The following is a 25,368-nucleotide window of genomic DNA, read 5'->3' on the forward strand; positions in this document are numbered from 1 at the left end:
TGAGGTCAAACTATCTCCATAGGTCAGGTCTTTACGGCCGTCCAGGTATAATATTAGGAAAAATGAGGTCGAAATTTTTTATCATCGAAATATCCGTGGACTACAGCACACGAAGGTAGGTAAAATGGGGGGTTTATCGCCTCTAGGGATCGTTTGTCCTTGAAAATGGGACATTTTAGCCGTGAGGGCCAACTAGCTCCATAGATAAGGTCTTAACGGACGTCCAGGTAAAAGTTTCATAAAAATGAGGTCGGAATTCTGGATCACCAAAAAATCTGTGCACTATAGCACACGAAAATCGGTAAAGTGGGGGGTTTACTTGCTCTAGGGCTCGTTTGACCTTGAAAATGGGTTATTTTGGCCGTGAGGGCCAACTGGCTCCATAGATAAGGTTTTAACGGACGTCCAGGTATAATTTTGGCTAAAATGAGGTCAGAATTCTGGATCAACAAAAACTACGTGGAGTATAGCACACAAAAATCGGCAAAATAGGGGATTTACCTGGTCTAGGGCTCGTTTGACTTTGAAAATGGGCCATATTGGTTGTGAGGTCCAACTGGCTCCATAGATAAGGTCTTAACGGACGTCTAGATATAATTTTTGGAATAATGAGTTCAGAATTCCGGATCACCAAAGAATCTGTGGACTATGCACACAAAAATCACTAAAATGGGGGGTTTACCAATTCTAGGGCTCGTTTGACCTTGAAAATTAATCATTTTGGCCTTGAGGGCCAACTAGCTCTATAGATAAGGTCTTAACGGACGTCCAGGTATAATTTTGATAAAAATGAGGTTGGAATTCTGGATCACCAAAAAATTTGGGGACTACAGCACACAAAAATTGGTAAAATGGGAAGTTTACCTGCTCTAGGGCTCGTTTGACCTTGAAAATGGGCCATTTTGGCCGTGAGGGCCAACTGGCTCCACATATAAGGTCTTAACGGACGTTGAGGTATAATTTTGGCAAAAATGATGTCGAAATTCTGGATCAACAAAAACTTTGTATACTATAGCACACGAAAATTGGAAAAATGGGGGATTTACCTGCTCTAGGGCTCGTTTAACTTTGATAATGGGCAATATTGGCCGTGAGGTCCAACTGGCTTCATAGATAATGTCTTAACAGATGTCAAAGTATTATTTTGGGCATAATGAGATCGTAATTCTGGATCACTAAAAAATTTGTGGACTATGCACACAAAAATGACTAAAATGGGGGGTTTACAAATTCTAGGGATCATCTGACCTTGAAAATGGGTCATTTTGGCCGTGAGGGCCAACTAGCTCCATAGATGTGGTCTTAACGGACGACCAGGTATAATATTGGCAAAAATGAGATCGGAATTTTTAATCACCAAAAAATCCGTGGAATTTAGCAAACGAAAATAGGTAAAATGAGGGGTTTACCAGCTCTAGGGATCGTTTCACCTTGAAAATGGGACATTTTGCCCATGAGGGCCAACTGGATCCATAGGTAAGGTCTTAACGGATGTCCAGGTATAATTTTCGTAATAATGAGGTCGGAATTCTGGTCACCAAAAAATTCGTCGACTATAGCATACAAAAATCAGTAAATGGGGGATTTACCTTCTCTAGGGCTCGTTTGACCTTGAAAATGGGCAATTTTTGTCGTGAGGGCTAACTAGCTTCGTAGTTAAGGTCTTAACGGACGCCCAGATAAAATTTTGGCAAAAATGAGGTCGGAATTCCAAATCACCAACAAAATTTGTGGACTATAGCACACGAAAATCAGTAAATGAGGGATTTACCTACTCTAGGGCTCGTTTGACCTCGAAAATTGGCCATTTTGGCCGTGAGGGACAACTGGCTCCATATATAAGGTCTTAACGGACGTCCAGGTAAAAGTTTCATAAAAATGATGTCGGAATTCTGGATCACCAAAAAAAATGTATACTATAGCACAAGAAAATCGGTAAAGTGGGGGGTTTACTTGCTCTAGGGCTCGTTCGACCTTGAAAATGGGCCATTTTGGCCGTGAGGGCCAACTGGCTTCATATATAAGGTTTTAACGGACGTCCAAGTATAATTTTGACAAAAATGAGGTCAGAATTATGGATCAACAAAAACTCCGTGGAGTATAGCACACGAAAATCGGCAAAATAGGGGATTTAGCTGCTCTAGGGCTCGTTTGACTTTGAAAATGGGCCATATTGGCTGTGAGGTCCAACTGGCTCCATAGATAAGGTCTTAACGGACGTCTAGGTATAATTTTGGGAATAATGAGTTCAGAATTCCGGATCTCTAAAAAATCTGTGGACTATGCACACAAAAATCACTAAAATGGGGGGTTTACCAATTCTAGGACTCGTTTGACCTTGAAAATGGGTGATTTTCGCCGTGAGGGCCAACTAGCTCTATAGATAAGGTCTTAACCGATGTCCAGGTATAATTTTGGCAAAAATGAGGTCGGAATTCCGGATCACCAAAAAATCTATGGACTATAGCATACGAAAATCAGTAAATGGGGGGTTTACCTTCTTTAGGGCTCGTTTGACCTTGAAAATGGGCCATTTTGGCCGTGAGGGCTAACTAGCTCCGTAGATAAGGTCTTAACGGACGTTGAGGTATAATTATGGAAAAATGAGGTCGGAATTCTGGATCACTAAAATATCCGTGGACTATAGGACACGAAAATCAGTAAAGTGGGGGTTTACCTTCTCTAGGGCGCGTTTGAACTTGAAAATGGGCCATTTTGGCTGTGAGGGCCAACTGACTCCATAGATAAGGTCTTAACGGACGTCCAGGTATAATTTTGGCAAAAATAAGGTCGGAATACTGGATCAACAAAACCTCTGTGGACTATAGCAAACGAAAATCTGCACAATGGGGGATTTACCTGCTCTAGGGCTCGTTTCACCTTGAAAATGAGCCATTTTGGCCGTGAGGGCCAACTGGCTCCATAGATAATGTCTTAACGGACGTCCAGGTATAATTTTTGCAAACATAAGGCCGAAATTCTAGATCAAAAAGACTATGTGGACTATAGCACACGAAAATCGGTAAAATAGGGGATTTACCTGCTCTAGTACTCGTTTGACTTTTAAAATGGGCCATATTGGCCGGGATGTCCAACTGGCTCCGTAGATAAGGTCTTAGCGGACGTCGAGGTATAATTTTGGGAATAATGAGTTCGGAATTCTGGATCACCAAAAAATCTGTTGACTATGCACACAAAAATCACAAAAATTGGGGGTTTACCAATTTTAGGGCTCGTTTGACTTTGAAAATAGGTCTTTTTGGCCGTGAGGGCCAACTAGCTCCATAGATAAGGTCTTAACGGACGTCTAAGTATAATTTTTGCAAAAATGAGGTCGGAATTTTTTAACACCAAAAAATCCATGGACAATGCACACGAATATAGGCAAAATGGGGGGTTTACCTGCTCTAGGACTCGTTTGACATTGAATATGGGCCATTTTGGCCGTGAGGGCCAACTGGTTCCATAGACAAGGTCTTAACGGATGTCCAAGTATAATTTCGGCAAAAATGAGGTCGGAATTCTGGATCACCAAAAAATTAGTGGACTATAGCACACAAAAATCGGTAAAATAGGGGATTTACCTACTCTAGGGTACATTTGACCTAGAAAATGGGACATTTTGGACGTGAGGGCACACTGGCCTCATAGATAAGGTCCTAACGGACGTCCATATATATTTTTGGCAAAAATGACGTCGGAATTCTGGATTACCAAAAAATCCTTGAACTATAGCACCCAAAAATTGGTAAAATAGGGGGTTTACGTGTTGTAGGGCTTGTTTGACCTTGAAAATGGGTCATTTTGGCCGTGTGGGTTAACTAGCTCCATAGATGTGGTCTTAACGGATGTCCAGGTAAAATTTTGGCAAAAATGAAGTCAGAATTTTGGATCACCAAAAAATTCGTGGACTATAGCACACGAAAATGAGTAAAAGGGGGGGTTTACCCACACTAGGGCTCGTTTGACATTGAAAATGGGCCATTTTGGTCGTGAGGGCCAACTGGCTGCATAGATATGATCTTAACGGACGTCCAGGTATAATTTTGGGAAAAATGAGGTCAAAATTTTGGATAACCAAAAAATCTGTGGACTATAGCACACGAAAATTGGTAAAATTGGGGGTTTACCTGATCTAGGGTTCGTTTGACCTTAAAAATGGGTCATTTTGGCCGTGAGGGCCAACTGGCTCCATAGATAAGGTCTTAATGGATGTCGCGGTATAATGTTGGTAATAATGAGGTCACAATTCTGGATCACCAAAAAATCTATGGACTATAGCACACAAAAATCAGTAAAATTGGGGGTTTACCTACTCTAGGGCTCGTTTGACCATGAAAATGGGCCATTTTGGCTGTGAGGGCAAACTGGCTACATAGATAAGGTCTTAACGGACGTCCAAGTATAATTTTCACAAAAATGAGGTCGGAATTCCGGATCACCAATAAATCTGTGGACTATAGCAATCGAAAATCGATAAAATGGGAGGTTTAGCAGCTCTAGGACTCGTTTTGACCTTGAAAATAGGCCATTTTGGCCGTGAGGGCCAACTAACTCCACAGCTAAGGTTTTAACGGATGTCCAGGTGTAATTGTGGAAAAAATAAGGTCGAAATTCTCGATCACCAAAAAATTTGTGGACCATAGGACTCGAAAATGGGTAAAATGGGGGGTTTACTGGTTCTAGGGTTCGTTTGACCTTGAAAATTGGTCATTTTGATCGTGAGGGCCAACTGGCGCCATATATAGGGTCTTAACGGAAGTCCAGGTATATTTTTTGTAATAATAAGGTCGAAATTTCAGATCACCAAAAAATCTGTGGACTATAGCACACAAAAATCGATAAAATGGGGGGTTTACCTGCTCTAGGGATCGTTTGACCTTGAAAATAGGCCATTTTGGCCGTGAGGGCCAACTAGCTCCATAGATAAGGTCTTAACGGACGTCCAGGTATAATTTTGGCAAAAATGAGGTCGGAATTTTTTATCACCAAAAAATCCGTGGACTATGCACACGAATATAGGTAAAATGGGGGGTTTACCTGCTCTAGGACTCGTTTGACTTTGAAAATGGGACATTTTGGCCGTGAGGGACAACTGGCTCCTTAGGTAAGGTCTTAACGAACGTCGAGGTATAATTTTGGTAATAATGCTGTTGGAATTTCAGATCACCAAAAAATCAGTGGACTATAACACACAAAAATCCGTAAAATGGGGGGCTTACCTACTCTAGGGCTCGTTTGACCATGAAAATGGGCCATTTTGGCCGTGAGGGCCAACTGGCACCATAGATAAGGTCTTAACGGATGTCTAAGTATAATTTCAGCAAAAATGAGGTCGGAATTCTGGATCACCAAGAAATCAGTAGACTAAAGCACACAAAAATTGGTAAAATAAGGGGTTTACCTGCTCTAGGGCTCATTTGACCTAGAAAATGGGCCATTCTGAACGTGTGGGAAAACTGGCCCCATAGATAAGGTCTTAATGGACGTCCATGTATAATTTTCGCAAAAAGGACGTCGGAATTACGGATCACCAAAAAATCCTTGAATTATAGCACACAAAAATGGGTAAAATGGGGGGTTTACCTGCTCTAGGGCTCGTTTGACCTTGAAAATAGTCCATTTTGATCGTGATGGCCAACTGGCGCCATATATAAGTTCTTAACGGACGTCCAAGTATAATTTTTATAATAATAAGGTCGGAATTTCAGATCACCAAAAAATCCGTGGACTATAGCACACAAAAATTAGTAAAATTGGGAGTTTACCTACTCTAGGGCTCGTTTGACCTTGAAAATGGGCCAACTGGCTCCATAGATAAGGTCTTAACAGACGTCCAGGTATAATTTTGGCAAAAATAACGTCGGAATTCCAGATCACCAAAAAATCTGTGGACTATAGCACACAAAAATTGGTAAAATGGGGGGTTTACCTGCTCTAGAGGTCGTTTGACCTTGAAAATGGGCCATTTTGGCCGCGAGGGCTAACTAGCTCTATGGATAGGGTCTTAACGGATGTCCAGGTATAATTTTGGCAAAAATGAGGTCGGAATTTTTTATCACCAAAAAATTCGTGGACTATAGCACATGAAAATAGGTAAAATAGGGGGTTTACCTGCTCTAGGGGTCGTTTGACCTTGAAAATGGGACATTTTGGCCGTGAGGGCCAACTGGCTCCATAGATGTGGTCTTAACGGACGTTGAGGTATAATTTTGGCAAAAATGAGGCCGTAATTCTGGATCACCTAAAAATTCGTGGACTATAGCATACGAAAATCAGTAAAGTGGGGGCTTACCTGCTCTAGGGCTCGTTTGACCTTGAAAATGGGCCATTTTGGCCGTTAGGGCTAACTTGCTCCACAGATAAGGTCTTAACGGACGTCCAGGTATAATTTTGGCGAAAATGAGGTCGAAATTCTGGATTAACAAAAACTCCGTGTACTATAGCACACGAAAATTGGCAAAATGGGGGACTTACCTGCTCTAGGGCTCGTTTAACTTTGATAATGGGCCATATTGGCCGTGAGGTCCAACTGGCTTCATAGATAATGTCTTAACGGACGTCCAAGTATAATTTTGGGCATAATGAGATCGTAATTCCGGATCAATAAAAAATATGTGGACTATGCACACAAAAATCACTAAAATGGGGGGTTTACAAATTCTAGGGCTCGTTTGACCTTGAAAATGGGTCATTTTGGCCGTGAAGGCCAACTAGCTCCATAGATGAGGTCTTAACGGACGTCCAGGTATAATTTTGGCAAAAATGAGGTCGGAATTTTTAATCACCAAAAAATCTGTGGACTTTAGCAAACGAAAATAGGTAAAATGAGGGGTTTACAATTGCTCAAGGGCTCATTTGACCTTGAAAATGGGATATTTTGGCCGTGAGGGCCAATTGGATCCATAGGTAAGGCCTTAACAAACGTCCAGGTATAATTTTGGTAATAATGAGGTCGAAATTCTGGTCACCAAAAAATCCGTGGACTATAGCATACGAAAATCAGTAAATGGGGGGTTTACCTTCTCTAGGGCTCGTTTGACCTAGAAAATGGGCAATTTTTGCCGTGAGGGCACAATGGCCACATAGATAAGGTCTTAACGTACGTCCATATATATTTTTGGCAAAAATGATGTCGGAATTCCGGATCACCAAAAAATCCTTGAACTATAGCACACAGAAATTGGTAAGATGGGGGTTTACGTGCTGTAAGGCTTGTTTGACCTTGAAAATGGGTCATTTTGGCCGTGAGGGTTAACTAGCTCCATAGATAAGGTCTTAACGGACGTCCAGGTAAAATTTTGGCAAAAATGAGATCGGAATTCTAGATCACCAAAAAATCTGTGGACTATAGCACACGAAAATCAGTAAATGGGGGGTTTACCTACTCTAGGGCTCGTTTGACCCTGAAAATTGGCCATTCTAGCCGTGAGGGACAACTGGCTCCGTAGATAAGGTCTTAACGGGCGTCCAACTAAAAGTTTCATAAAAATGAAGTTGGAATTCGTTATCACCAAAAAATCTGTGCACTATAGCACACGAAAATTGGTAAAGTGGGGGGTTTACTTGCTCTAGGGCTCGTTTGACCTTGAGAATGGGCCATTTTGGCTGTGAGGGCCAACTGGCTCCATAGATAAGGTCTTAACGGACGTCTAAGTATAATTTCGGCGAAAATGAGGTCAGAATTCTGGATCACCAAAAAATCAGTAAACTATAGCACACAAAAATTGGTAAAACATGGGGTTTACCTGCTCTAGGGCTCATTTGACCTAGAAAATGGGCCATTTTGAACGTGAGGGAAAACTTGCCCCATAGATAAGGTCTTAACGGACGTCCATATATAATTTTCGCAAAAATGACGTAGAAATTCCGGATCACCAAAAAATCCTTGAATTATAGCACACAAAAATCGGTAAAATAGGGGGTTTACGTGCTGTAGGGCTCGTTTAACCTTGAAAATGGGACATTTTGGCCGTAAGGGTTAACCAGCTCCATAGATATGGTCTTAACGGACGTCCAGGTAAAATTTTGGCAAAAATGAAGTCGGAGTTTTGGATCACCAAAAAATTCGTGGACTAGCACACGAAAATGAGTAAAAAGGGGGTTTACCTACTCTAGGGCTCGTTTGACCTTGAAAATGGGCCATTTTAGTCGTGAGGGCCAACTGGCTTCATAGATAAGATCTTAACGGACGTCCAGGTATAATTTTGGCAAAAATGAGGACGAAATTCTGGATAACCAAAAAATCTGTGGATTATAGCACACGAAAATCGGTAAAATGGGGGGTTTACCTGATCTAGGGATCGTTTGACCTTAAAAATGGGCCATTTTGACTGTGAGGGCCAAATGGCTCCATAGATAACGTCTTAACGGACGTACCGGTATAATTTTGGTAATAATGAGGACAGAATTCCGGATCACCAAAAAATCTGTGGTCTATAGCACATAAAAATTAGTAAAATGGGGGGTTTACCTACTCTAGGGCTCGTTCGACCATGAAAATGGGCCATGTTGGCTGTGACGGAAAACTGGCTCCATAGTTAAGGTTCTAACGGACGTCCAATTATAATTTTCACAAAAATGATGTCGGAATTCCGGATCACCAATAAATTGGTGAACTGTAGTACGCGAAAATTGATAAAATAGGAGGTTTAGCTGCTCTAGGACTCGTTTGACCTTGAAAAAAAGGTCATTTTGGCCGTGAGGGCCAACTGGCTCCATAGGTAAGGTCTTAACGGGCGTCCAGGTATAATTTTGGCAAAAATAAGGTCAGAATTCTGGATCACCAAAAAATCTGTGGACCATAGGACACGAAAATGGGTAAAATGGGGGGTTTACCTGCTCTAGGGCTCGTTTGAACTTGAAAATGGGTCATTTTGACCGTGAGGGCCAACTAGCGCCATATATAAGGTCTTAACGGACGTCCAAGTATAATTTTTATAACAATAAGGTCGGAATTTCAGATCACCAAAAAATCTGTGGACTATAGCACACAAAAATTAGTAAAATTGGGAGTTTACCTACTCTAGGGCTCGTTTAACCTTGAAAATGGGCCATTTTGGCCGTGAGGGCCAACTGGCTCCATTGATAAGGTTTAACAGATGTCCAGGTATAATTTTGGCAAAAATAACGTCGGAATTCCGGATCACCAAAAAATCTGTGAACTATAGCACACTAAAATTGGTAAATTAGGGGGTTTACCTACTCTATGGCTCGTTTGACCTTGAAAATGGGCAATTTTTGCCGTGAGGGACAACTAGCTTCGTAGATAAGGTCTTAACGGAAGTTCACGTAAAATTTTGGCAAAAATGAGGTCGAAATTCCAGATCACCAAAAAATCTGTGGACTATAGCACACGAAAATCTGTAAATGGGCGGTTTACCTACTCTAGGGCTCGTTTGACCTTGAAAATTGGCCATTTTGGACGTGAGGGACAACTGGCTCCATAGATAAGGTCTTAACGGACGTCTAGGTATAATTTTGGGAATAATGAGTTCAGAATTCCGGATCACCAAAGAATATATGGACTATGCACACAAAAATCACTAAAATGGGGGGTTTACCAATTCTAGGGATCGTTTGACCTTGAAAATTAATCATTTTGGCCGTGAGGGCCAACTAGCTCCATAGATAAGGTCTTAACGGACGTCCAAGTATAATTTTAGCAAAAATGAGGTTGGAATTCTGGATCACCAAAAAATTTGGGGACTACAGGACACAAAAATTGGTAAAATGGGAAGTTTACCTGCTCTAGGGCTCGTTTGACCTTGAAAATGGGCCATTTTGGCCTTGAGGGCCAACTGGCTCCATAGATAAGGTCTTAACAGACGTTGAGGTATAATTTTTGGAAAAAATGGGGTCGGAATTCTGGATCACTAGAAAATCTGTGGCCTATAGGACACGAAAACCAGTAAAGTGGGGGTTTACCTGCTCTAGGGCTCGTTTGACCTTGAAAATGGGTCATTTTGGCTGTGAGGGCCAACTCGCTCCATAGATAAGGTCTTAACGGACGTCCAGGTATAATTTTGGCAAAAATGAGGTTGAAATTCTAGATCAACAAAAACTCTATGGACTATAGCAAACGAAAATATGTACAATGTGGGATTTACCAGCTCAAGGGTTCGTTTGACCTTGAAAATGAGTCATTTTGGCCATGAGGTCCAACTGGCTCCATAGATAATGTCTTAACGGACGTCCAGGAATAAATTTTACAAACATGAGGCCGGAATTCTGCATCAAGAAAGACTCCGTGGACTACAGCACACGAAAATCGGTAAAATGGGGGATTTACCTGCTCTAGGGCTCGTTTGACTTTGAAAATGGGCCATATTGGTTGTGAGGTCCAACTGGCTCCATAGATAAGGTCTTAACGGAGGTCGAGGTTTAATTTTGGGAATAATGAGTTCGGAATTCCAGATCACCAAAAAATCTGTGGACTATGCACACAAAAATCACTAAAATGGGGGGTTTACCAATTTTAGGGCTCGTTTGACCTTGAAAATTAATCATTTTGGCCGTGAGGGCCAACTAGCTCCATAGATAAGGTCTTAACGGACGTCCAAGTATAATTTTGGCAAAAATGAGGTTGGAATTCTGGATCACCAAAAAATTTGGGGACTATAGCACACAAAAATTTGTAAAGTGGGAAGTTTACCTGCTCTAGGGCTTGTTTGACCTTGAAAATGGGCCATTTTGGCCGTGAGGGCCAACTGGCTCCATAGATAAGCTCTTAACGGACATTGAGGTATAATTTTGGCAAATATGAGGTCGAAATTCTGGATCACCAAAAAATCCATGGACAATGCACACGAATATAGGCAAAATTAGGGGTTTACCTGCTCTAGGACTCGTTTGACGTTGAATGTGGGCCATTTTATCCGTAAGGGCCAACTGGCTCCATAGACAAGGTCTTAACAGATGTCCAAGTATAATTTCGGCAAAAATGAGGTCGGAATTCCGTATCACCAAAAAATAAGTGGACTATAGCACACAAAATCGGTAGGGGATTTACCTCCTCTAGGGCTCATTTGACCTAGAAAGTGGGCCATTTTGGACGTGAGGGCACACTGGCCCCATAGATAAGGTCTTAACGTACGTCCATATATATTTTTGGCAAAAATGACGTCGGAATTCCGGATCACCAAAAAATCCTTGAACTATAGCACACAAAAATTGGTAAAATGGGGGGTTTACGTGCTGTAGGGCTTGTTTGACCTTGAAAATGGGCCAGTTTGGCCGTGAGGGTTAACTAGCTCCATAGATGTGGTCTTAACGGACGTCCAGGTAAAATTTTGGTAAAAATGAAGTCGAAATTTTGGATAACAAAAAAATTCATGGACTATAGCACACGAAAATGAGTAAAACGGGGTTTACCTACACTAAGGCTCGTTTGACATTGAAAATGGGCCATTTTGTTCGTGAGGGCCAACTGGCTGAATAGATAAGATCTTAACGGACGTCCATGTATAATTTTGGCAAAAATGAGGTCGGAATTTTAGTTAACCAAAGAATCTGTGGACTATAGCACACGAAAATCGGTAAAATGGGGGGTTTACCTGATCTAGGGTTCGTTTGACCTTAAAAATGGGTCATTTTGGCCGTGAGGGCCAACTGTCCCAATAGATAAGGTCTTAACGGACGTCCTGGTATAATGTTGGTAATAATGAGGTCACAATTCTGGATCACCAAAAAATCCGTGGACTATAGCACACAAAAATCAGTAAAATTGGGGGTTTACCTACTCTTGGGCTCGTTTGACCATGAAAATTAGCCATTTTGGCTGTGAGGGCAAACTGGCTCCATAGTTAAGGTCTTAACGGATGTCCAAGTATAATTTTCGCAAAAATGAGGTCGGACTTTCGGATCACCAATAAATCCGTGGACTATAGCACGCGAAAATCGATAAAATGGGAGGTTTAGCTGCTCTAGGACTCGTTTGACCTTGAAAACAGGTCATTTTGGCCGTGAGGGCCAACTGACTCAATAGGTATGGTCTTAACGGACGTCCAGGTGTAATTGTGGCAAAAATGAGGACGAAATTTTGGATCACCAAAAAATTCGTGGACCATAGGACTCGAAAATGGGTAAAATGGGGGGTTTACTGGTTCTAGGGCTCGTTTGACCTTGAAAATGGGTAATTTTGATCGTGAGGGCCAACTGGCGCCATATATAAGGTCTTAACGGACGTCCAGGTATAATTTTTCTTATAATAAGGTCGGAATATCATATCACCAAAAAATCTGTAGACTATAGCACACAAAAATTAGTAAAATAGGGGGTTTACCTACTCTATGGCTCGTTTGACCTTGAAAATGGGTCATTTTGGCCATGAGGCCCAACTGGCTCCATAGATAAGGTCTTAACGGACGTCCAGGTATAATTTTGGCAAAAATGACGTCGGAATTCCGGATCACCAAAAAATCTGTGGACTATAGCACACAAAAATCGGTAATTTGGGGGTTTACCTACTCTAGGGATAGTTTGACCTTGAAAATGGGTCATTTTGGCCGTGAGGGCCAACTAGCTCCATAGATAAGGTCTTAACGGCCGTCCAGGTATAATTTTGGCAAAAATGAGGTCGGAATTTTTGATCACCAAAAAATCCATGGACTATGCACACGAATATAGGTAAAATGGGGGGTTTACCTGCTCTAGGACTAGTTTGACGTTGAATGTGGGCCATTTTGGCCGTAAGGGCCAACTGGCTCCATAGACAAGGTCTTAACGGATGTCCAAGTATAATTTCGGCAGAAATGAGGTCGGAATTCCGGATCACCAAAAAATAAGTGGACTATAGCACACAAAAATCGGTAAAATAGGGGATTTACCTGCTCTAGGGCTCATTTGACCTAGAAAATGGGCTATTTTGGACGTGAGGGAACACTGGCCCCATAGATAAGGTCTTAACGTACGTCCAAATATATTTTTGGCAAAAATAACGTCGGAATTCCGGATCACCAAAAAATCCTTGAACTATAGCACACAAAAATTGGTAAAATGGGGGGTTTACGTGCTGTAGGGCTTGTTTGACCTTGAAAATGGGCCATTTTGGCCGTCAGGATTAACTAGCTCCATAGATGTGGTCTTAACGGACGTCCAGGTAAAATTTTAGCAAAAATGAATTCGAAATTTCGGATCACCAAAAAATTCGTGGACTATAGCACACGAAAATGAGTAAAAGGGGGGAGTTTACCTACACTAGGACTCGTTTGACATTGAAAATGGGCCATTTTGGTCTTGAGGGCCAACTGGCTACTCAGATAAGATCTTAATGGCCGTCCAGTTATTATTTTGGCAAAAATGAGGTCAGAATTTTGGATAACCAAAAAATTTGTGGACTATGGCACACGAAAATCGGTAAAATGGGGGTTTACCTGATCTAGGGTTCGTTTGACCTTAAAAATGGGCCATTTTGGCCGTGAGGGCCAACTGGCTCTATAGATAAGGTCTTAACGGACGTCCTAATATAATGTTGGTAATAATGAGGTCAGAATTCTGGATCACCAAAAAATCCGTGGACTATAGCACAATAAAATCAGTAAAATTAGGGGTTTACCTACTCTAGGGATCGTTTGACCATGAAAATGGGCCATTTTGGCTGTGAGGGCAAACTGGCTCCATATATAAGGTCTTAACGGACGTCCAAGTATAGTTTTCGCAAAAATGAGGTCGGAATTCCGGATCACCAATAAATCCGTGGACTATAGCACGCGAAAATCGATAAAATGGGAGGTTTAGCTGCTCTAGGACTCGTTCGACCTTGAAAATAGGCATGTTGGCTGTGAGGGCCAACTAACTCCATAGGTAAGGTCTTAACGGACGTCCAGGTGTAATTGTGGCAAAAATAAGGTCGAAATTCTGGATCACCAAAAAATCTGTGGACCATAGGACTCGAAAATGGGTAAAATTAGGGGTTTACTGGGTCTAGGGCTCGTTTGACCTTGAAAATGGGCCTTTTTGATCGTGAGGGCCAATTGGCGCAATATAAAAGGCCTTAACGGACGTCCAGGTGTAATTTTTGTAATAATAAGGTCGGAATTTCAGATCACCAAGAAATTTGTGGACTATAGCACACAAAAATTAGTAAAATAGGGGGTTTACCTACTCTATGGCTCGTTTGACCTTAAAAATGGCTCATTTTGGCCATGAGGGCCAACTGGCTCCATAGATAAGATCTTAATGGATGTCCAGGTATAATTTTGTCAAAAATGACGTCGGAATTCTGGATCACCAAAAAATCTGTGGACTATAGCACACAAAAATCGGTAAAATGGGGGGTTTACTTGCTCTAGGGATCGTTTGACCTTGAAAATGGGACATTTTGGCCGTGAGGGCCAACTAGCTCCATAGATAAGGTCTTAACAGACGCCCGTGTATAATTTTCGCAAAAATGACGTCGGAATTTCGGATCACCAAAAAATCCTTGAATTATAGCACACAAAAATTGGTAAAAATGGGGGGTTTACGTGTTGTAGGGCTCGTTTAACCTTGAAAATGGGCCATTTTGGCCGTAAGGGTTAACTAGGTCCATAGATATGGTCTTAACAGAAGTCTAGGTAAAATTTTGGCAAAAATGAAATCGGAGATTTGGATCACCAAAATATCCGTGGACTAGCACACGAAAATGAGTAAAAGGGGGGTTTACCTACTCTAGGGCTCGTTTGACCTTGAAAATGGGTCATGTTGGTCGTGAGGGCCAACTGGCTGCATCGATAAGACCTTAACGGACGTCCAGTTATAATTTTGGAAAAAATGAGGTCGAATTTCTGGATAACCAAAAAATCTGTGGACTATAGCACACGAAAATCGGTAAAATGGGGGGTTTACCTGATCTAGGGATCGTTTGACCTTATAAATGGGCCATTTTGGCCGTGAGGGCCAAATGGCTCCATAGATAAGGTCTTAATGGACGTCCCGGTATAATTTTAGTAATAATGAGGTCAGAATTCCGGATCACCAAAAAATCTGTGGACTATAGCACACAAAAATCAGAAAAATGGGGGGTTTACCTACTCTAGGGCTCGTTCGACCATGAAAATGGGCCATTTTGGCTGTGAGGGAAAACTGGCTCCATAGATAAGGTCTTAACGGACGTCCATTATAATTTTCACAAAAATGAGGTCGGAATTTCGGATCACCAATAAATCTGTGGACTATAGAACCCGCAAATCGATAAAATGGAAGGCTTAGCTGCTCTAGGACTCGTTTGACCTTGAAAAAAGGCCATTTTGGCCGTGAGGGCCAACTGGCTCCATAGGTAAGGTCTTAACGGACGTCCATGTATAATTTTGGCAAAAATAAGGTCGGAATTCTGGATCACCAAAAAATCTGTGGACCATAGGACACGAAAATGGGTAAAATAGGGGGTTTACCCGCTCTAGGACTCGTTTGACCTTGAAAATGGGCCATTTTGACCGTGAGGGCCAACTGGCGCCATATATAAGGTCTTAACGGACGTCCAAGTATAATTATTGTAATAATAAGGTCGAAATTTCAGATCACCAAAAAATCTGTGGACTATAGCACACAAAAATTAGTAAAATTGGGAGTTTACCTACTCTAGGGCTGGTTTGACCTTGAAAATGGGTCATTTTGGCCATGAGGGCCAACTGGCTCCATAGATAAGGTCTTAACAGACGTCCAGGTATAATTTTGGCAAAAATAACGTCGGAATTCCGGATCACCAAAAAATTTGTGGACTATAGCACACTAAAATTGGTAAAATGGGGGGTTTACCTACTCTAGGGGTTGTTTGACCTTGAAAATGTGCCATTTTGGCCGCGAGGGCCAACTGGCTCCATAGATATGGTCTTAACGGACGTTCAGGTATAATTTTGGCAAAAATGAGGCCGGAATTCTGGAGCACCAAAAAATATGTGGACTATACCATACAAAAATCAGTAAAGTGGGGGCTTACCTGATCTAGGGCTCGTTTGACCTTGAAAATGGGTCATTTTGGCCGTGAGGGCTAACTTGCTCCACAAATAAGGTCGTAACGGACGTCCAGGTATAATTTTGGCAAAAATGAGGTCGGAATTCTGGATCAACAAAAACTCCGTGTACTATAGCACACGAAAATTGGCAAAATGGGGGATTTACCTGCTCTAGGGCTCGTTTAACTTTGATAATGGGCCATATTGGCCGTGAGGTCCAACTGGCTTCATAGATAATGTCTAAACGGACGTCCAAGTATAATTTTGGGCATAATGAGATCGTAATTCCGGATCACTAAAAAATCTATGGACTATGCACACAAAAATCACTAAAATGGGGGGTTTAGAAATTATAGGGCTCGTTTGACCTTGTAAATGGGTTATTTTGGCCGTGAGGGCCAATTAGCTCCATAGATGAGGTCTTAACGGACGTCCAGGTATAATTTTGGAAAAAATGAGGTCGGAATTTTTAATCACCAAATAATTCGTGGACTTTAGCAAACGAAAATAGGTAAAATGAGGGGTTTACCTGCTCTAGGGCTCGTTTGACCTTGAAAATGGGACATTTTGACTGATTCTTCTATGAGTAGAAATATGATGAAAAAAATAAAAGGAAATTCAAATAAAGGGGATGGGTTTTTCAGAAAGATCTCAAAAAGTTACGAGGATTCAGAAAAAAATTGCGTCAAACGGACGTTCGAGCCGAAAGTTATGACCATTTGAAATTTAGCATCTTAAAGGTTGAAGAAACTTTGAATTTATGAAACTTCAAATAGCCATAACTCGGGCCTCGGTAGTCCGTTTCAGGCGATTTTTTTTTTGAATCCGAGTATTTTTGCGAGATCTACGCAACCAAACTGTCTAAAGGAGGTTTGCGCGTGCCAATTTTGCCAAAAATGCCTTTTACTAATTCTTATATGAGTAGAAATATGATGAAAAAAATAAAAGGAAATTCAAATAAAAGGGATGGGTTTTTCAGATAGATCACAAAAAAATACGAGGATTCGAAAATAAAATAGCGTCAAACGGACGTTCGAGCCGAAAGTTACAACCATTTGAAATTCAGCATCTTAAAGGTTGAAGGTAACTTTGAAATTATGAAACATCAAACGGCCATAACTCGGGCCTCGGGTGTCCGTTTCGGGCAATTTTTTTTGAATCCGCGTATTTTTGCGAGATCTACGCAACCAAACAGCCTAAAGGCGGTTTGCGCATGCCTATTTTCCTAAAAATGCCTTTTATTGATTCTTATACGAGTAGAAATATAAAGAAAAAAATAAAAGGAAATTCAAATAAAGGGGATGGGTTTTTCAGAAAGATCTCAAAAAAATACGAGGATTCAAAAATAAAATAGCGTCAAACGGACGTTCGAGCCGAAAGTTACGACCGTTTGAAATTCAGCATCTTAAAGGTTGAAGGAAGCTTTGAATTTATGAAACTTCAAACGGCCATAACTCGGGCCTCGGGTGTCTGTTTCAGGCTATATTTATTTTGAATCCACGTATTTTTGCGAGATCTACGCAACCAAACTGCCTAAATGCGTTATGCGCGTGCCTATTTTTCCAAAACTGCCTTTTACTGATTCTTATACGAGTAGAAATATGATGAAAAAAATAAAAGAAAATTCAAATAAAGGGGATGGGCTTTTCAGAAAGATCTCAAAAAAATACGAGGATTAAAAATAAAAATTGTGTCAAACGGTCGTTCGAGCCGAATGTTACGACCATTTGAAATTCAACATATTAAAGGTTGAAGGTAGTTTTGAATTTATGAAACTTCAAACGGTCATAACTCGGGCCTCAAGTGTCCGTTTCAGGCGATTTTTTTTGAATCCACGTTATTTTGCGAGATCTACGCAACCAAACTGCCTAAAGGCGATTTGCGCGTGCCGATTTTTCCTAAAAATGCCTTTTACTAATTCTTATACGAGTAGAAATATGATAAAAAAATAAAAGAAAATTCAAATAAAGGGGATGGATTTTTCAGAAAGATCTCAAAAAAATACGATGACTAAAAATAAAAATTGCGTCAAACGGACGTTCGAGCCGTAAGTTACGACCATTTGAAATTTAGCATCTTAAAGGTTGAACGTACCTTTGAATTTATTAAATTTCAAACGGCCATAACTCGGGCCTCGGGTGTCCGTTTCATGCGATTTATTTTTTGAATCCGCGTATTTTTTTGCGATCTACGCAACCAAAATGCCTAAAAATGGTTTGCGCGTGCCGATTTTCCCAAAAATGTCTTTTACTGATTCTTATACGAGTAGAAATATGGTGAAAAAAATATAAGAAAATTCAAATAAAGGGGATGGATTTTTCAGAAAGATCTAAAAAAAAACGAGGTTTCAAAAAAAATTTGCGTCAAACAGACGTTCGAGCCGAAAGTTACCACCATTTTAAATTCAGCATCTTAAAGGTTGAAGGTAGCTTTGAATTTATGAAACTTCAAACGGCCATAACTCGGGCCTCGGGTGTTCGTTTCAGGCGATTTTTTGTTTGAATCCGCGTATTTTTGTGAGATCTACGCAACCAATCTACCTAAAGGCGGTTTGCGCGTGTCGATTTTCCCAAAAATGTGTTTTACTGATTCTTATACGAGTAGAAATATGATGAAAAATAATAAAAGGAAATTCAAATAAAGGGGATGGGTTTTTCTGAAAGATCTCAAAAAAATACGAGGATTCAAAAAAGAAATTGCGTCAAATGGACGTTCGAGCCGAAAGTTACGACCATTTGAAATTCAGCATCTTAAAGGTTGAAGGAAGCTTTGAATTTATGAAACTTCAAATGGCCATAACTCGGGCCTTGGTTGTCCGTTTCAGGCGATTTTTATTTTGAATCCGCGTATTTTTGTGAGATATACGCAACGAAACTACCTAAAGGCGGCTTGCGCGTGCCTATTTTTCCAAAAATGCCTTTTATTGATTCTTATACTAGTAGAAATATGATGAAAAAAATAAAAGAAAATTCAAATAAAGAGGATAGGCTTTTCAGAAAGATCTCAAAAAAATACGAGGATTAAAAATAAAAATTGTGCAAACGGACGTTCGAGCCGAAAGTTACGACCATTTGAAATTCAGCATCTTAAAAGTTGAAGGTGGCTTTGAATTTATGAAACTTCAAACGGCCATAACTCGGGCCACGGGTGTCCATTTCAGGCGATTTTTTCTTTGAATCCGCGTATTTTTTCGAGATCTACGCGACCTAACTACCTAAAGGCGGTTTGCGCGTGCTGATTTTCTCAAAAACGCCTTTTACTGATTCTTATACGAGTAGAAATATGATGAAAAAAATAAAAGGAAATTCAAATAAAGGAGATGGGTTTTTCAAATAGATCTCAAAAAAATATGAGGATTCAAACAAAAAATTGCGTCAAACGGACGTTCGAGCCGAAAGTTACGACCATTTGAAATTCAGCTTCTTAAAGGTTGAAGGTAGCTATGAATTTATGAAACTTCAAACGGCCATAACTCGGGTCTCGGGTGTCCGTTTCAGGCGATTTTTTTGTTGAATCCGCGTATTTTTTTGAGATCTACGCAACCAAACTTTCTAAAGGCGGTTTGGGCGTGCTGATTTTACCAAAAATGCCTTTTACTGATTCTTATACGAGTCGAAATATGATGAAAAAAATAAAAGGAAATTCAAACAAAAATGGATGGGTTTTTTAGATAGATCACAAAATAATACGAGGATTCAAAAAAAAATTGCGTCAAACGGACGTTCGAGCCGAGAGTTACAACCATTTGAAATTTAGAATCTTAAAGGTTGAAGGTAGCTTTGAATTTATGAAACTTCAAACGGCCATAACTCGGGCCTCGGGTGTCCCTTTCGAGCGATTTTTTTTTTGAATCAGCATATTTTTTCGAGATCTACGCAACTAAACTGCCTAATGACGGTTTGCGCGTGCTGATTTTTCCACAAACGCCTTTTACTGATTCTTATATGAGTAGAAATATGATAAAAAAAATAAAAGTAAATTCAAATAAAGGGGATGGGTTTTTCAGATAGATCTCAAAAAAATACGAGAATTCCAAAAAAAAATTCCGTCAAACGGACGTTCTAGCCTAAAGTTATGACCATTTGAAATTCAGCATCATAAAGGTTGAATGTAGTTTTGAATTTATCAAAATTTCAAACGGCCATATATCGGGCCTCGGTTGTCCGTTTCAGGCGATTTTGTTATTGAATCCGCGTATTTTTTTGAGATCTACGCAACCAAACTACCTAATGACGGTTTGCGCGTGCTGATTTTCCCAAAAACGCCTTGTACTGATTCTTATACGAGTAGAAATATGATGAAAAAAATAAAAGGAAATTCAAACAAAAATGGATGGGTTTTTCAGATAGATCACAAAATAATACGAGGATTCAAAAGAAAAATTGCGTCAAACGGACCTTCGAGCCAAAAGTTACAACCATTTAAAATTAAGCATATTAAAGGTTGAAGGTAGCTATGAATTTATAAAACTTCAAACGGCCATAACTCGGGCCTCGGGTGTCCATTTCAGGCGATTTATTTTTCAATCCGCGTATTTTTTCGAGATCTACGCAACCAAACTGTTTAAAGGCGGTTTGCGCATGCCGATTTATCCAAAAATGCCTTTTACTGATTCTTATACGAGTAGCAATATGATAAAAAAATAAAAGGAAATTCAAATAAATGGGATGTATTTTTCAGAAAGATCTCGAAAAAATGCGAGGATTCAAAAGAAAAATTGCGTCAAACGGACCTTCGAGCCAAGTGTTACGACCATTTAAAATTAAGCATCTTAAAGGTTGAAGGTAGCTATGAATTTATAAAACTTAAAACGGCCATAACTCGGGTCTCGGATATCCGTTTCAGGCGATTTTTTCTTTGAATCTGTGTATTTTTTTGAGATCTACACAACCAATCAGCCTAAAGGGGGTTTGCGCATTCTGATTTTACCAAAAACGCCTTTTACTGATTTTTATAGGAGTAGAATTATGATAAAAAAAATAAAAGGAAATTCAAATAAAGGGGATAGGTTTTTCAGATAGATCTCAAAAAATAACGAGGATTAAAAAAAAATTGTGTCAAACGGACGTTCGAGCCGAAAGTTACGACCATTTGAAATTCAGCATCTTAATGGTTGAAGGTAGCTTTGAATTTATGAAACTTCAAACGGCTATAACTCGGGCCTTGGCTGTCCGTTTCATGCGATTTTTTTTTGAATCCGCGTATTTTTTTGAGATCTACGTAACCAAACTGCCTAAAGGCGGTCTGCACCTGCCGATTTTCCCAACAACGCCTTTTACTGATTCTTACGCGAATCGAAATATGATGAAAAAAATAAAAGAAAATTCAAATAAAGGCGATTGGTTTTTCAAATAGATCTCGGTAAAATACGAGGATTCAAACAAAAGATTGCGTCAACCGGACGTTCGAGCCGAAAGGTACGACCATTTGAAATTCAGCATCTTAAAGGTTGAAGGTGGCTTTGAATTTATGAAACTTCAAACGGCCATAACTCGGGCCTCGGGTGTCCGTTTCAGGCGATTTTTATTTTGAATCAGTATATTTTTGCGAAATCTACGCAACCAAACTGCCTAAAGGCGGCTTGCGCGTGCCTATTTTTCCAAAAATGCCTTTTACTGATTCTTATACGAGTAGAAATATGATGATAAAATTAAAAGAAAATTCAAATAAAGGGGATAGGCTTTTCAGAAAGATCTCAAAAAAATACGAGGATTAAAAATAAAAATTGTGCAAACGGACATTCGAGCTGAAAGTTACGACCATTTGAAATTCAGCATCTTAAAGGTTGAAGGTGGCTTTGAATTTATGAAACTTCAAACGGCCATAACTCGGGCCACGGGTGTCCGTTTTAGGCGATTTTGTATTTGAATCAGCGTATTTTTTCGAGATCTAAGCAACCAAATTGCCTAAAGGCGGTTTGCGCGTGCCGATTATCCCAAAAATGCCTTCTACTGATTCTTACGCGAGTGGAAATATGATGAAAAAAATAAAAGAAAATTCAAATAAAGGCGATGGGTTTTTCAAATAGATCTCGGTAAAATACGAGGATTCAAAAAAAGATTGCGTCAAACGGACGTTCGAGCCGAAAGTTACGACCATTTGAAATTCAGCATCTTAAAGGTTGAAAGTGGCTTTGAATTTATGAAACTTCAAACGGCCATAACTCGGGCCTCGGGTGTCCGTTTCAGGCGATTTTTTTTTGAATCAGCGTATTTTTTTGAGATCTACGCAACTAAAGGCAGTTTGCGCATGCCAATTTTCCCAAAAACGCCTTTTACTGATTCTTACGTGAGTCGAAATATGATGAAAAAAATAAAAGGAAATTCAAATAAAGGCGATGGGATTTTCAAATAGATCTCGGTAAAATACGAGAATTCAAAAAAAATATTGCGTCAAACGGACGTTCTAGCCCAATATTACGATCATTTGAAATTCAGCAACTTAAAGGTTGAAGGTGGCTTTGAATTTATGAAACTTCAAACGGCCATAACTCGGGCCTCGGGTGTCCGTTTCAGGCGATTTTTTTTAAATCCACGTATCTTTTCAAGATTTACGCAATCAAAATGCCTAAAGGCGGTTTGCGCGTGCCGATTTTCCCAGAAATGCCTTTTACTGATTCTTGCGCGCGAGCGGAAATATGATGAAAAAAATAAAAGGAAACTTCAAACGGCCATAACTCGGGCCTCGGGTGTCCGTTTCAGGCGATTTTTTTTTTGAATCCGCGTATTTTTTCGAGATCGAGCAACAAAACTGCCTAAAGGCGGTTTGCGCGTGCCCATTTTCCCAGAAACGCATTTTACTAATTCTTATACGAGCCGAAATATGATGAAAAAAATAAAAGCAAATTCAAATAAAGGCGATGGGTTTTTCAAATAGATCTCGAAAAAATACGAGGATTCAATAAAAAGATTGCGTCAAACGGATGTTCGAGCCGAGAGTTACGACCATTTGAAATTCAACATCTTAAAGGTTGAAGGTGGCTTTGAATTTATGAAACTTCAAACGGCCATAACTCGGGCCTCGGGTGTCCGTTTCAGGTGATTTTTTTTTTGAATCCGCGTATTTTTTTGAGATCTAGCAACCAAACTGCCTAAAGGCGGTTTGCGCGTGCCGATTTTCCAGAAACGCCTTTTACTAATTCTTATACGAGCCGAAATATGATGAAAAAAATAAATGGAAATTCAAATAAAGGCGATGGGTTTTTCAAATAGATCTCGAAAATATACGAGGATTCAAAAAAAAGATTGCGTCAAACGGACGTTCGAGCCGAGAGTTACGACCATTTGAAATTCAGCATCTTAAAGGTGGAAGGTGGCTTTGAATTTATGAAACTTCAAACGGCAATAACTCGGGCCTCGGATGTCCGTTTCAGGCGATTTTTTTTTTGAATTCGCGTATTTTTTCGAGATCTACGCAACAAAACAGCCTAAAGGCAGTTTGCGCGTGTCGATTTTCCCAGAAATGCCTTTTACTGATTTTTATACGAGCCGAAATATGATGAAAAAAATAAAAGGAAATTCAAATAGAGGGGATGGGTTTTCCAAATAGATCTCGTACAAATACGAGGATTCAAAAAAAAGATTGCGTCAAACGGACGTTCGAGCCGAGAGTTACGACCATTTGAAATTCAGCATCTTAAAGGTTGAAGGTGACTTTGAATTTATGAAACTTCAGACGGCCATAACTCTGGCCTCGGGTGTCCGTTTCATGCGATTTTTTTTTGAATCCGCGTATTTTTTCGAGATCTACGCAACCAAACTGCCTAAAGGCGGTTTGCGCGTGTCGATTTTCCCAGAAACGCCTTNTTAAAGGTTGAAGGTGGCTTTGAATTTATGAAACTTCAAACGGCCATAACTCGGGTCTCGGTTGTCCGTTTTAGGCGATTTTTTTTTTGAATCCGCGTATTTTTTCGAGATCTACGCAACCAAACTGCCTGAATGTGGTTTTCACGTGCCGATTTTCCCAGAAACGCCTTTTACTGATTCTTATACGAGCCGAAATATGATGAAAAAAATAAAAGGAAATTCAAATAAAGGCGATGAGTTTTTCAAATAGATCTCGAAAAAATACGAGGATTCAAAACAAAGGTTGCGTCAAACGGACGTTCGAGCCGATAGTTACGGCCATTTGAAATTCAGCATCTTAAAGGTTGAAGGTGGTTTTGAATTTATGAAACTTCAAACGGCCATAACTCGGGCCTCGGGTGTATGTTTCAGGCGATTTTTTTTGAATCCGCGTATTTTTTCGAGATCTACCAACCAATGTTTCTAAAGGCGGTTTGCGCGTGCCGATTTTTCCAGAAACGCCTTTTACTGATTCTTATACGAGCCGAAATATGATGAAAAAAATAAAAGGAAATTCAAATAAAGGCGATGGGTTTTACAAATAGATCTCGAAAAAATACGAGGATTCAAAAAAAAGATTGCGTCAAACGGATGTTCGAGCCGAGAGTTACGACCATTTGAAATTCAACATCTTAAAGGTCGAAGGTGGCTTTGAATTTATGAAACTTCAAACGGCCATAACTCGGGCCTCGGGTGTCCGTTTCAGGCGATTTTTTTTTGAATCCGCGTATTTTTACGAGATCTTGCAACCAAACTGCCTAAAGGAGGTTTGCGCGTGCCGATTTTCCCAGAAACGCCTTTTACTAATTTTTATACGAGCCGAAATATGATGGAAAAATAAAGGAAATTCAAATAAAGGCGATGGGTTTTTCAAATACATCTCCAAAAAATAATAGGATTCAAAAGAGAGATTGCGTCAAACGGACGTTGGAGCTGAGAGTTACGACCATTTGAAATTCAGCATCTTAAAGGTTGAAGGTGGCTTTGAATTTATGAAACTTCAAACGGCCATAACTCGGGCCTCGGGTGTCCGTTTCAGGCGATTTTTTTTGAATCCGCGTATTTTTTCGAGATCTAGCAACCAAACAGCCTATAGGCGGTTTGCGCGTGCCGATTTTCCCAGAAACGCCTTTTACTGATTCTTATACGATCCGAAATATGATGAAAAAAATAAAAGAAGATTCAAATAAAGGCGATGGGTTTTTCAAATAGATGTTGAAAAAATACGAGGATTCAAAAAAAAGATTGCGTCAAACGGACGTTCGAGCCGAAATTTACGGCCATTTTAAATTCAGCATCTTAAAGGTGGAAGGTGGCTTTGAATTTAGGAAACTTCAAACGGCCATAACTCGGGCCTCGGGTGTCCATTTCAGGCGATTTTTTTTTTGAATCCGCGTATTTTTTCGAGACCTACGCAACCAAACTGCCTAGAGGCGGTTTGCGCGTGCCCGTTTTCCCAAAAACGCCTTTTACTGATTCTTATGCACGTCAAAATATGATGAAAAAAATAAAAGGAAATTCAGACAAAGGCGATGAGTTCCTCATTTAGATCTCGAAAAAATACGAGGTTTCAAAAAAAAGATTGCGTCAAA

This window comes from Solanum stenotomum, chromosome 2, assembly GCF_019186545.1.
Source record: "Solanum stenotomum isolate F172 chromosome 2, ASM1918654v1, whole genome shotgun sequence".
NCBI classification, from domain to species: domain Eukaryota; kingdom Viridiplantae; phylum Streptophyta; class Magnoliopsida; order Solanales; family Solanaceae; genus Solanum; species Solanum stenotomum.